Source organism: Alligator sinensis, unplaced genomic scaffold (genome assembly GCF_000455745.1).
Source record: "Alligator sinensis unplaced genomic scaffold, ASM45574v1 scaffold165_2, whole genome shotgun sequence".
Lineage (NCBI taxonomy): Eukaryota > Metazoa > Chordata > Crocodylia > Alligatoridae > Alligator > Alligator sinensis.
This window is the reverse complement of record NW_005841965.1, coordinates 348773-361303: the sequence shown is the minus strand read 5'-3', so window position 1 is coordinate 361303 and position 12531 is coordinate 348773.

Genomic DNA, 12531 nt, shown 5'->3' with positions numbered 1-12531 from the left:
GAACGCACAAAACAAAGTCTTTCTTCTGCACTCTTTCTGAACTTGTTAAACTCTAGGTGACCCAGAGTAAAACTCCATTTTAATGGGGCCTTAGTTAAACTAGTCAACTGAGTCCTTGTTGAACTGGTCAACATCATGCAACGATGAAAAGCACACACCCTTATTTTCTCCTTAGATTCCTCTTGAAACCTTTTTTACTTTCATTAGATAACTGGGGGAGAGGAATTAATTATTTTATTGTCTCTAATACTCGCTTAGTAAGGTCAGCAAACATTAGTCAAACATTGGCAAACATTATTGTTCAAATTAATATAGTTTATAGGTATTGGTGGACTTGGTGTTTTGGTGATATATAGGCTATACCAGATTAGATCCTATTATTCCACTAACTTGTTCAATACATGCCTGTGGTATTCACTGATTTGTCTATTATAATACTGAACTAAGTTCATCAATTAGGCTTTAGACATTATATGTGTCACCGCCGAGAGCTGCAGCGCGGGGTTCGGGGCCTTAGGAGCCCTAGTCGGCGGGCGGGTACTTGTGACGCTTGGAGTGGAATCAGGTACTGACGCGATTTGATTAAACAAAAAGGTTGTTTACTTACACTGCTCGTACAGTGCAGGTCAGAAGCTTGCTTCGATTACGGTTGTAAACAAACATGGGTCGGGCAGAAATTACAAAGTTCGTTTGGTCGGTCTGCAAATGTGTTCGGGGTGTTCGGGCCGGCAGTCGTCTTACGTCTCGGGTGGGGGTGTGCTAGGCCCCCTTGGGTCGGTGACAGGGAGTCCTTAGTGGTTGATCAGGCTGCTAAGTTCGCTCTGAAACACGCGTGGAGTTTGCTAGGCTCCACAGTGTACTCAGAGTTCTCCACGAGATGTATGTGGAGTCCTCCAACTTGGGCGGAAACTGCTTCAACCTCTTATACGGCTAGCAAGCCAATCGCTAGTCGCCACATACGGAATTTTCCTCCATGACCTAGTTACTGCCACCAGAATGATTGACAGCAAAACTATGCCATATGTATCGAACCCATGGAATTTTCCTCTGTGCTATGTCATTTCTCCTCTGGGCTATACCAGTTCTCCTCTGTGCTATAGGCATCTAATTAATGGGTTCTGACAATATGGTCTGTTACATGCCTTTGAAAACACACTGTATGCAATGCATCTTAATATTAGTTTGGTACCAAGTCTTTCATACAAACTGTCCCAAACTGTTTTATATAATTAAATGTTAAGAAATTTCAGAGGGAGAGAAAAGTAAAAATTATGATCAAGGGAAAATAGATGTTTTAAGGTCAGAAGTGATTCAGTGTCAATGATGAAATCTGGGAGGTTGTCCCAGATATGGGAACTGCACAACCCAAGACTGTTTTGTAATACTAACTATACTGATAGAGTTAGACTGCAAAAATTTTTGGGGCAGATACAGTTACAGTACAAGCATTTATGCTGGTTTAGGAAGCAACACAAATTACATTAGTATAAGGACCAGATGTAAGTATAAATGTTTCCACACAGTATACCAGTATAGTTATACAGATAATAGAAATCTCCTTCTCATGACACAACTCATTCTGTCATACATATTTTAGAATACAGAAAGCTAGAGTGAAATGTTCAGACAGTGGTTTGGGTCTCAACCTTTTTAGACTCAGGACACTCCTCATTAGACTCAAGGTACTTCTTGAGAAAATGCCAGCTCTTAGCTTTCACTTATTTCTTGACTATAAAAAATAATAGAACAATTCTTCTGTTGCAAAGCAATTGGAAAGACCACAACGGGTCAGAATGGTTTTGATACAGTAGATTCCTATTTGAAGTCTCTGGCCATGCCCACACAAGCATGGACATTTGCTTCCCCAGGAACAAATAGTAGCAGGACACCTTGAGCCGCCGCTACTTATCCCCAGGGAACACCTGCACCATGCACCCTTCTAGCATGCAGCAGGTTACCCCAGGTGCGGTAGGGGAAGCTGGGGCCAGCACTGGGCTGTTTCCAGCAGCCTTACCTGGGATCCTGAGGGCCTCCTGGAGTGCAGCAGTGGTGATCCTGTCACTTGGAGCCTAACAAAAGTGTGGCTCCAGCTAGCCAAGCTCTGGGGCGAGCTTTCATGCCCGGTGCAAGCACCGGCCTGTGCCCTGTCTATGAGCCAGCCTCCTGCCTCTCTCTACTGCCATGCCTTGATGTAATAAGATTGATGTAATGATGAGGTGGGAGGCTACCCATTATACACCCCGATATTGGGGGGCTATCCATGGCTCCGTTCCACCCCTGCACCACAGCCCAAGCCTGGCAGATGGCAACCCAAGCAGCAAACTCAACCATCCCCTTCACCCATTAGCTGTGACCCCTTCTCTGGGACCTTTGGCTTTCCTTTAAGCCCTGGCCCTGTCTCAGGCCAGTCAGGACCCTGAGATTCTCTGCTCTTATGAGCATCCCTCGCGGTGGGCCTCTGGCCCTTTTGACCCCCATCTGGGTCCTGGCCCCAGCATTGACCAGTTGGGTCCCTCAGTTAGGACTAAGCTGCCTGCCCGCACTCAGGGATCAGGGTCTTCCCATTCCCAGCTGAGGTCCTTCATGAAACTTGCCTGGCCCCCCAGGGTCACTCACCCCTGCAGGCTCAGGTGCCTCATGAAGCTTACCTGGCCTTTCCTGGATTGAATGGTTCAAATAACCCACCCAAAGGTGAGGGCTGGGGTTAAGGCACCCCTACCCACCTTTCACAGGGGTGGTAGCTGGCCTGGCATTTCCTGGGGTTCCCGTGCCACTGGGAGCTCCACCAGACCACCCACTTCCGGCAGGGTGCAGTTTTAGGTCATGCCCAGAACCAGAAGCCTCCAAACCATCCCCTTAAGCTCCTACCCTTACCTCCAGGGATCTTGCACACAGCCTTGCAGCCAGGCAATGTTTCTACCTGACCTGCCAACAGTGAACTGCTTTGTTTACATAAGCAGCCAGAGATCTAAAATAGCTGCTGCAATCAAGCACCTGCTGGCTGCTTGTCTCAACCCTTAAAGTGGCAGGCACCAACAGTGCCCTGCCACAGCATCACAGATGTATCTGTAGCACCAAATACTGCACAGCTGTGCTCATCTGGACACAGCCTCTGGGTTTATTTTGTGATTCATAGGTAGGTGGCTTTATACCTAACAGTGCTAATATTATGCAGTACTCTTAAAAGGATCTCAAGGCACCCCAGGATACTGTGCGACTTAACCTGAGAAACCTGATTGATTTAGAGATGAGGTCAGGTGGAGCATATCCATGAGGATTTAAAAGACAAAGTGGACAAATTTCTGACTGGATAGGGAAGAATCACTGATTCTTTAAGTAAGTGCTGGTTGGATGAATGGAGTGTAAGGTGAATAGAAAACTGACTGAATTGTTGGGCTCAAAGTGTGGTAATCAATGGCTTGACATCTAGTTTGTAGCCAGTATCAAGTGGAGTCCTACAGCTGAACATGAGCCAACAGTGTGCCTTTGTTGCAAGGAAGGCTAACAGCATACTAGGCTGTAGGAGTGTTGCCAGCAAATCAAGGGAGATTCAGGTATATTCAGAATTCAGGTTAAAATAGAAGATGAGGTAACTTGGAATTTAACTTGGGTTAGCAGCTTTATTTAAAGGTTACAGGGGAATTGGGTTTGAACTCAACCTGATAACTTAAGTTAAAACTCAGATTTCCTTGTCTTCACTGCTATTTGACCTCAGGTAAATTAATCTGAATTAAGAACCCACTTTTTTGTGGTCTAAACACTGGGAGTCAGGAAGCCCCTTTGGCTAACCAGGTCATCCAAGATACCTTAAGGGCAAGAAAAGTAGAATACAGGAAGTGGAAGCAGGGGGTAGCTAGCAAGGAGTACACTTAGTTGGCCCGCACCTGCAGGGAGTCAATCTGGAAGGCCAAGGAAGTTCTAGAACTCAGGCTAGTGGCAGGGATTAAGGACAATAAAAAGTCATTCTTTAGGTACGCTGGGAGCAAAAAGGGGGTGCAGGGTAGCATAGGACCCCTATAGGATGGGCAGGGGGGCTTAGTGATAGATAGCAGGGACAAGGCAGAGCTCTTCAATGACTTTTTTGCCTCTGTCTTCTTAAATAAGAATCTAGATGAACCCTCAATACACATCACGGACATCAACAAAGCGAATATCAGCCGACCAATGGTCAGTGCCAATACGGTAAAAGGACACTTGGAGGGACTGGACATGTTCAAATCACCAGGACCAGTGGGACTCCACCCACAAGTAATGAAGGAATTAGCGAGTGTCATAGCCAAACCACTAGCAAGGATATATGAGTACTCATGGTGCTTGAGTCAGGTCCTGAAGGACTGGAAGAGGGCCAATGTCATCCCAATCTTTAAGAAAGGCTTCTTATTTAAGGACAGTTACTTTAGCTGAAATACACTGAATCAAAGTTAGAGGTGGAAAGGGGGGTCGGGGGAAAGTACAGAATAGATAATACAGCCCAGACAGTGTTGTAGTAGCCTTTCATTTTCTTAATGCAGCCAGTTACTTCTAAATGACATCAAATTTCATAGTGGTCAGGATTCAAAACAGAGGCAGAAATGAAGGAACACAGTGCTCTTTGTTGAAGCAAAGTCTAATAATTAATATGATAAATAAATACAAGGATTAGAGAAGGGAGTCCCTTTTGGTGAAAGTGCTAATTTTTCAAGGCCCAGCTGTAGCTCATCATTCAAAATAGGTGTTTTTCTTGCTCCTGGTGCTATTACTGCTGCTATGAAGATATGTAAAGTATCTATACAGAAAATCTATGTTTTAAAGGGTAATTAAGATTGCTACTTCAGATTATCAGGGGTATAGTAAAAATACCAAGGAGTAAATTTCACAAATCATAGTACTGTTAAAACAGGTGTCTCATCAGTTGTCCAAACACTGATAACTTGCCTACAGGATTTAAACAGTGGCTAGCTTTTCAGACAGCTTAACTTTAATTTTAATGAAGTTTAAATGAAGTGAAGGGATCATAATTTCAAGCCTGAGAGCAGCTGAACACATTTAATAAGTATGGTCACTTCATTACATGTACAAAAGGCAGGTTGAAAACTTTTGAAAGGACGGTCCAGGGAACTATAGACTGGTCAGTCTTACCTCTATCCCAGGGAATATCCTAGAAAAAATTATCAAGAAACACATCTGTGGGAGCCTACTGGCTAATGTTATGCGGAGGGGCAACCAACATGGGTTTATGGTGGGCAGGTCCTGCCTGACTAACCTAGTTTCTTTTTGCAACAAGGCCACCAAATGTTTAGATGCAGGAGTTGAGGTGGATGTTATCTATCTGGACTTCAAGAAGACCTTTGACATGCTATTCTATACCATCTTAAAGAAGATGATTATACGGTAGAATGGGTAGCAAACTGGCTCAGGGGTTGCACTCAGAGGGTGGTGGTGGATGGGTCAGTCTCAACCTGGAAAGATGTGTGCAGTGGAGTCCCTCAGGGCTCAGTTCTGGGGCCAGTGCTGTTCAACATCTTCATCAGTGATCTGGACAAGGGGGTGGGAAGCACCCTGTCCAAATTCATGGATGACACTAAAATATGGGGTGAAGCTAACACCCTGGAGAGGAGGAACCAGATCCAGGCTGACCTCGACAGGTTGGGGAAGTGGGCAGAGAACAACAGGATACAATTCAATAAGGACAAGTGCAAGGTACTGCATCTAGGGATGAAAAACTGCCATCATACCTATAGGCTGGGGGGCGACCTTCTCAGCACCAATGAGGCAGAAAGAGATCTTGGAGTCACTGTTGACTCTAGGATGAACATGAGTTGTCAATGTAATAAAGTAGTTGGCAGAGTCAATCGCTCCTTGTCGTGCATCCGTAGATGCTTCACAAACAGGTCCAGGGAGGTGATTCTCCCTCTCTACGCAGCACTGGTCAGACTGCAGATGGAGTACTATGTTCAGTTCTGGACACCGCAGTTCAAGCAGAATGCAAGCAACCCAGACAGGGTCTAAAGAAGAGCCACTCATCTGATTGCAGGCCTGCAAGGAAGGCCCTACAAAGAAAGGCTAAGGGACCTTAACCATTTCAGCCTTTCCAAGAGAAGGTTGAGAGGAGAACTTGTGGCAGCGTACAAATTAATAAGGGGGGAGCAACACAAAGCAGGCGATGATCTGTTCACCAGGGCACCCCCTGGAATAACAAGGAACAATGGCCATAAGCTATTGGAGAGTAGGTTTAGACTGGACATTAGAAAAAAGTTCTTCACAGTCAGGGTTGCCACGATCTGGAATGGGCTTCCAAGGGAGGTGGTGCTCGCCCCATCCTTGGGGGTATTCAAGAGGAGACTGGACAGGCACCTGGCTGGGATCACATGATCCCAGATTTGGTGACCCTTTTCTTGCCTGCCAGGGGCAGGGGGTCAGACTAGATGTCCCACTGAGGTCCCTTCCGACCCTAGAATCTATGAATCTATGTTGGTGGAAGTCTGTGCTGCCCATCATCTAATTCTGTAATTTCTATGAAAATATATTTGCCTTTCATCAGTTATTATCCATATGCATACAAGACATAGATCACTATCAAAAATGAAGGTTGTAGGATGAAACCTTAAAACATCTCTTGACACAGGTCTGTCAGTGGAGTTCGTAAAGATGAACTAACACCTTAATGGGTGAATACTCATTAGTAGGATCTTTCTTTCAGGATTCTACATTTAATTACTTTCAGAATTGTGGAACATGTGCACATTTAATGTGCATTACCCAATTTAAGGCTATTTGAGCCTAAACTTGATATCGCATAAAGCAGGTATCAAATGTATGCGCAAACAATTAAATCACACTGGTGAATGGGTAGACGCACTAATACACATTAACGCAGTGTGTATCCATTGACTAAGGACTAACTTTAGTCCCAAGTCAGTCCGCACACCTGCATTAATGTGCATTAGCATGTGCATGTGTAGACATACCTAAATCACCTTAATGCACCATTAGGCTAATACACATTAAGTTTAGGTGCGCATAAAAGCATACCCTATGAGTCATATATACATTCCATTCTGATGCACAGTAACTAAAATCACACATCAGGTGGTACCACTTGTCTTCAGGGACAGGTTATATACCAATATACAGGTAAAAACACATACTACTTGGACACCAAAACGCCTTATTTCCAAAGGTTTTCAACCTGCCTTTTGTACATGTAAATGAAGTGACCATACTTATTAAATGTGTTCAGCTGCTCTCAGGCTTGAAATTATGATCCCTTCACTTCATTTAAACTTCATTAAAATTAAAGTTAAGCTGTCTGAAAAGCTAGCCACTGTTTAAATCCTGTAGGCAAGTTATCAGTGTTTGGACAACTGATGAGACACCTGTTTTAACAGTACTATGATTTGTGAAATTTACTCCTTGGTATTTTTACTATACCCCTGATAATCTGAAGTAGCAATCTTAATTACCCTTTAAAACATAGATTTTCTGTATAGATACTTTACATATCTTCATAGCAGCAGTAATAGCACCAGGAGCAAGAAAAACACCTATTTTGAATGATGAGCTACAGCTGGGCCTTGAAAAATTAGCACTTTCACCAAAAGGGACTCCCTTCTCTAATCCTTGTATTTATTTATCATATTAATTATTAGACTTTGCTTCAACAAAGAGCACTGTGTTCCTTCATTTCTGCCTCTGTTTTGAATCCTGACCACTATGAAATTTGATGTCATTTAGAAGTAACTGGCTGCATTAAGAAAATGAAAGGCTACTACAACACTGTCTGGGCTGTATTATCTATTCCGTACTTTCCCCCGACCCCGCTTTCCACCTCTAACTTTGATTCAGTGTATTTCAGCTAAAGTAACTGTCCTTAAATAAGAAGCTTTCCCTTCCAAATGCACTAAGTCGAAAACTGATCACAGTCCTCGATCTTTGTGACCTTTACAACTTGTTGGATTTTTCTTGAAACGTGTCTTTCTATTCTTAAAAGCCAACCCCATGGAAAAATAACTGAAACCAAATGCCAAGTCATCAGGGCCAACCATAACACATGGGAGCCCTAAAATAACAGGAGAGATACTGCGGTAATGCCTGACCTTCTGAACCATACATATGGGTTGAAGCAAAACAGCCTATATTCTTTTTTTAAATGGTGCATGCAAATAGTTTATTTGTAATGCAGAAGAAGCTGGTTTATTGAGCTATGGTTTTAAAGCTGCAGGGATTTGCTTTAGGTGCCAGAAATGACATCACCTTTTGGAACAGCCTTAAACAGGGTCACAATTGAACTTTATTAACTTATATGGTCAAAAGCAAACCTCTTCAGTGAGCATTTTAATCATTCTCTTTCTTCTGTCAGATTCCTACTTTGAAGGGGAAGATGCTCAGACAGATTTGCAGCTCTGATCGTCTTTGAAAAACAGTCAGTCATTTTTGCTGGCCTGACTCCAGCAGTTCTAAAGCTCCCATTTAAACCAATAGGCCCAACAATAAGCAGTAGTGCAGCTTTACTCTTTACTTTGGAAAATTCCTATTAATTAAGGAATCCTCCAGATAGGACCAGGATGTGCATGTCAAGCTAAATACGTCTACTTCCTTTTCAATGGGCTAACAGAAAAATTATGTCGTTGTTGTTGTTGTTATTGGCAAAGTTCAACTTAGCCCTTGGCATATTTCTACAGCATGTAAATGAGAAAGTGATCAGGATGCTTGCTAAAATGAAATGATGTCCTGAGGATACAACAAAAAGGAATGATGTTTCATACCTTAACTAGCAATTTTAGTCACACAAGAGTGATAGCAGCAGAACAATAGTCACTGTTATTCAAATGTGGATTCAGGCTACAAATATAGACCAGCATGGAGACTCAATGTCACTATTTATATCCTGGTTTGAGCATCACTGAAAATTGTGTGTATAACAGCCATGCTTCTTTCAGGTTAAACGTAAGATGCCACAGACACCCTTAAACAAAACACAGGCACACACAATCACCCAAGGCAAATATGTATGGGAAACTAATGCCAGAATTAGAACTGTGGGCAGAAGTCTTTGCTGAGTAATATTTTTGATAGGACAGGTGAACATTTGTGAAAGAGTAAGGAAGAGGGAAGAGAGTTGGAAAGAACAAATCCAGACAAAGCGTAAATAGAAAGAAATAGTCAGAGAAGCACTGGCAGTCTGACTGTACAAAACAGTGCAAAGCTGTTGGACAGGTGCTGGCTGAAAGGCTTGGAAATGTGATCTAGGAAAATGGTTTTTGTTGTCCAATGCTCCTGTGTGCAGGGAAAGTGGGTTGTTTTTTTGTTTTGTTTTGTTTTTTGTTTTTGTTTTTGTTTTTGTTTTGTTTTGTTTTACATTTTTTGCAAATGAACAGAATTGCCTCAAATTTAACTCACTGCATCATGAGCTACAGCTTCTGGTGGGGAAAAACAGTAAGACCCTGAATTTTTTACTAGGAACTTGGTCAGGGACTGATCCTGGGGAGGTGCACTGGTACATTTGCAACTCACTTTGATTCCTGCTCCACCCGAAGTTTAAAATGTACTGCCTAACAGGAGCAGCAGCATTTCTAGTCAGGCTGTGCTGAGGGAGTCAATTGACTTTATGGCTCAGTATAATCGACCTGATCCTTTCTAAACTCTTCATTCCACCATTTTTAATGACCCTCTCTTCTTTTTAATGTCCTTGATGCCCCACCAATCCAACTAGCCTTTGTTCTATAATTCTGCTGTCTGTTAGCTTCTCCTAGTAATGAAGCTCCTGTTTCACAGCCGTACAGATTGTTTTTAATTCAATCCATTGAAATTATATTTGTTATTGCTTCAATCTTAAACTGGATAATACAGCCCTAGGCCCCTAACATATTAGTAAAGCTTCTAGTTTATTTTTAACTGGAAAAAATATGTATTGTTTCATATATGATGATTCACCTCACTGTTTCTATCCCCATTTCCAAAATTCTAGATCCACTGGTGCACTTGGGTCAAAAAAGTAACATTACCATAAACTAACAATACCACCAGTGTGACCTACAGCCTTTTACTTGTTTTAAATATCTAGGGTATAAAACTTGACCTCACTGATGTCAAAAGGAAGAGTGTTATTGACTTCAGTGGGGCCAGGATTTATCTTCTGATATATGTTTTGCTTTATTAAATATTACTTTCAAAAGTCTTAGTAAAAATAAACTATAGAAGATAGAAAATATAGAATGTAATATAAAAATATAGAAAATAGTCTCCCACTATATCATACACACATAGAGGCATATTTGTTTAGCAAAAGCTGACAGACTCTGGAAGGGATTGAAAAATCAATGGCTAAAAGAAAGGCAAGGATACCCACTGCCTCTATTACCAGCCATCCTGCAGCTGACCAATATGTCTCAGAAGTGAGCCATGCTAACAGGGGAGGATGTGTGATTAGATGAAAGAGGTGATTCATTACATGTATCATTCCCTGCAGCCTGTACTGTCAGGGTCCTATGAAACCTATACTAGCTGAACTGCCATTCTTAAATAGGTGAACCTCTATGTTGCACACCAGGCCATGATGCTCCAGCATATAAATATGGCCTCGTTTCCTACGTTCCAGCAACACTCTTTTTCTGTGTAGGTGACAGATGCCTACTTAATTAGACACAGATGATCCCATTCCCTTCTTCACTCATCCCTTTACATCATTCTGGTAGTGGAAAGGGCCTTTATGTAAATTTAAATCATGCAAAGGGCTGATAGTATAGTTCAAAGAAAGGAAGAGGGGTAAGAAAAACCCTTTATATGTATAGTGTTCAGGAGTAAAAATCTATGTACATAAGGCAGTGTAGCCAAAGAGTGGCAGAGATTTACACAGTTCTGCTCTACGGATTATAACAGCTGACTTAGGCATGCAATGCTACTTCAATGTGCTATTTCCTTCAGAGGCCAGGTGATGAGGTGCACCCGCAACCTTGAGCTGAATTGCCAGATGGAAGCCAGAGCAAACACCGAACCAGAACAGCTTAACACAACAAACCTTTCAATTCTAACCACAGGCCTGGAGCCTGACTATAGGCTACACAGCGATCCACAGATCTCATACTTGGAAGGGAAAGGATTTAACATGTTACTTGGGCTTTGTTATATAATCATGCTTGGAGGGCCCAATCACAAACCCATTCCGATATATGGCAGGACAGGCTTTGGATCATGATGGTACTGTTCAGGCTTTCATGACAAATACTCCTTTCCTTTGTCTGTACTCTTGGCATCACCATTCAATAAGCATTCTTTTATTCCTCCCTCTCTTTTGGGTAAAAGTTTTTAGGACTGACTGTGAATACTTACAGCCAACAGCCAGAAAAGTTGAGTGCTTTTCTACCTCTTAGAATAAATAAGTTATTTGGCTGTAGTTTTGCAAGGTGATTATTTCTCTCTTCTAGGTTTCTGAGCAATTTTTATATCTGGCTCACAGCCCTCCTACTGACAGTGGCCCTGGGCAGTTTCAATATGAATATGTAAAAAGAAATTACTCAGCAGGAGGAGGAGGGGGAAAAAAAAACAGCATCTCTTGTAGTAGCTAGAATGATTTAGACCTCTTAGTCCACAACTTTGTCATCAACAGAACAAGAATTTAAGATTACCTTTGTTTATCATTTTGGCAAAACATATTAGCTCACCTGCTGGGGCCTGTTTCTCTTCTTTTCTACAATAAGAGCTAGGGCTGTGCAAAGTTTCGGTAGCTGATTCGATTCGAAGGTGATTCGGCCCAATTCAGCAGCCAAATCTCTGAATTTGAATCAAATTGGGAGACCCATTAAAAGGTGTGAATCGAATAGGAAACCTCCAAATTGATTTGTAGAGATAGGCTATACAGGCAGCAGCCCTCGACAACGCTGGACACAGATGCCTCCAGCTGGTAAGTCTGTTGTGGTGGGCATAGGGGGAGGGAAGGGGCATGGGGGGGAAGATCAATGCCCTTGTTGTGAGGGAGGGTTGGGGTTGGGACAAGCTGCCCAGCCAGGGAAGGGGGGCATGGGACTCGGGGAGGGGGGCTCCCGCCACTGTGCACTACTGCACACCAGTGGCCTGGGATCTGCTCTTTTTGTTGCTCATCTGGCAGCTTTTGCCACCAGTCCAGGAGGGCATGGGAGCGGGCAGGTGCCTCCAGATCTGTCTGGGATGGGCTGGGCTAGGCTGTGCTCCAGGAAGCTAGCCCCAGCTGCCCGCCACCAGGCTGTGCTCCACGGGATGGGTGGAGCCAGAACTGTGCTCTGTAAAGCTATCCCCAGCTGCAGCCTGGGGTGCAGCCCTGGCTCTGCCCACCCCGCGAGTGCAGTGGAGTGGGGGCTGTGCCGGGGGGGCTCCAGCCACACAAATTCCCATGGTCCCTGCCGCCAGCCCTGCCCTGATCTGGGTGGACACACTCACCCCCATGCCCTGCCATTGCTTGCCCAGCCAGGGCGAAGCCATGGCTTGCCTGGGAAGCATGGGGAGGCTGAAATGGCTTCTGCTGCTGTGCACCGTTTGTCTGAGGCAGCGCAGCAGCATCGTCCTGTGCCTCCACACACC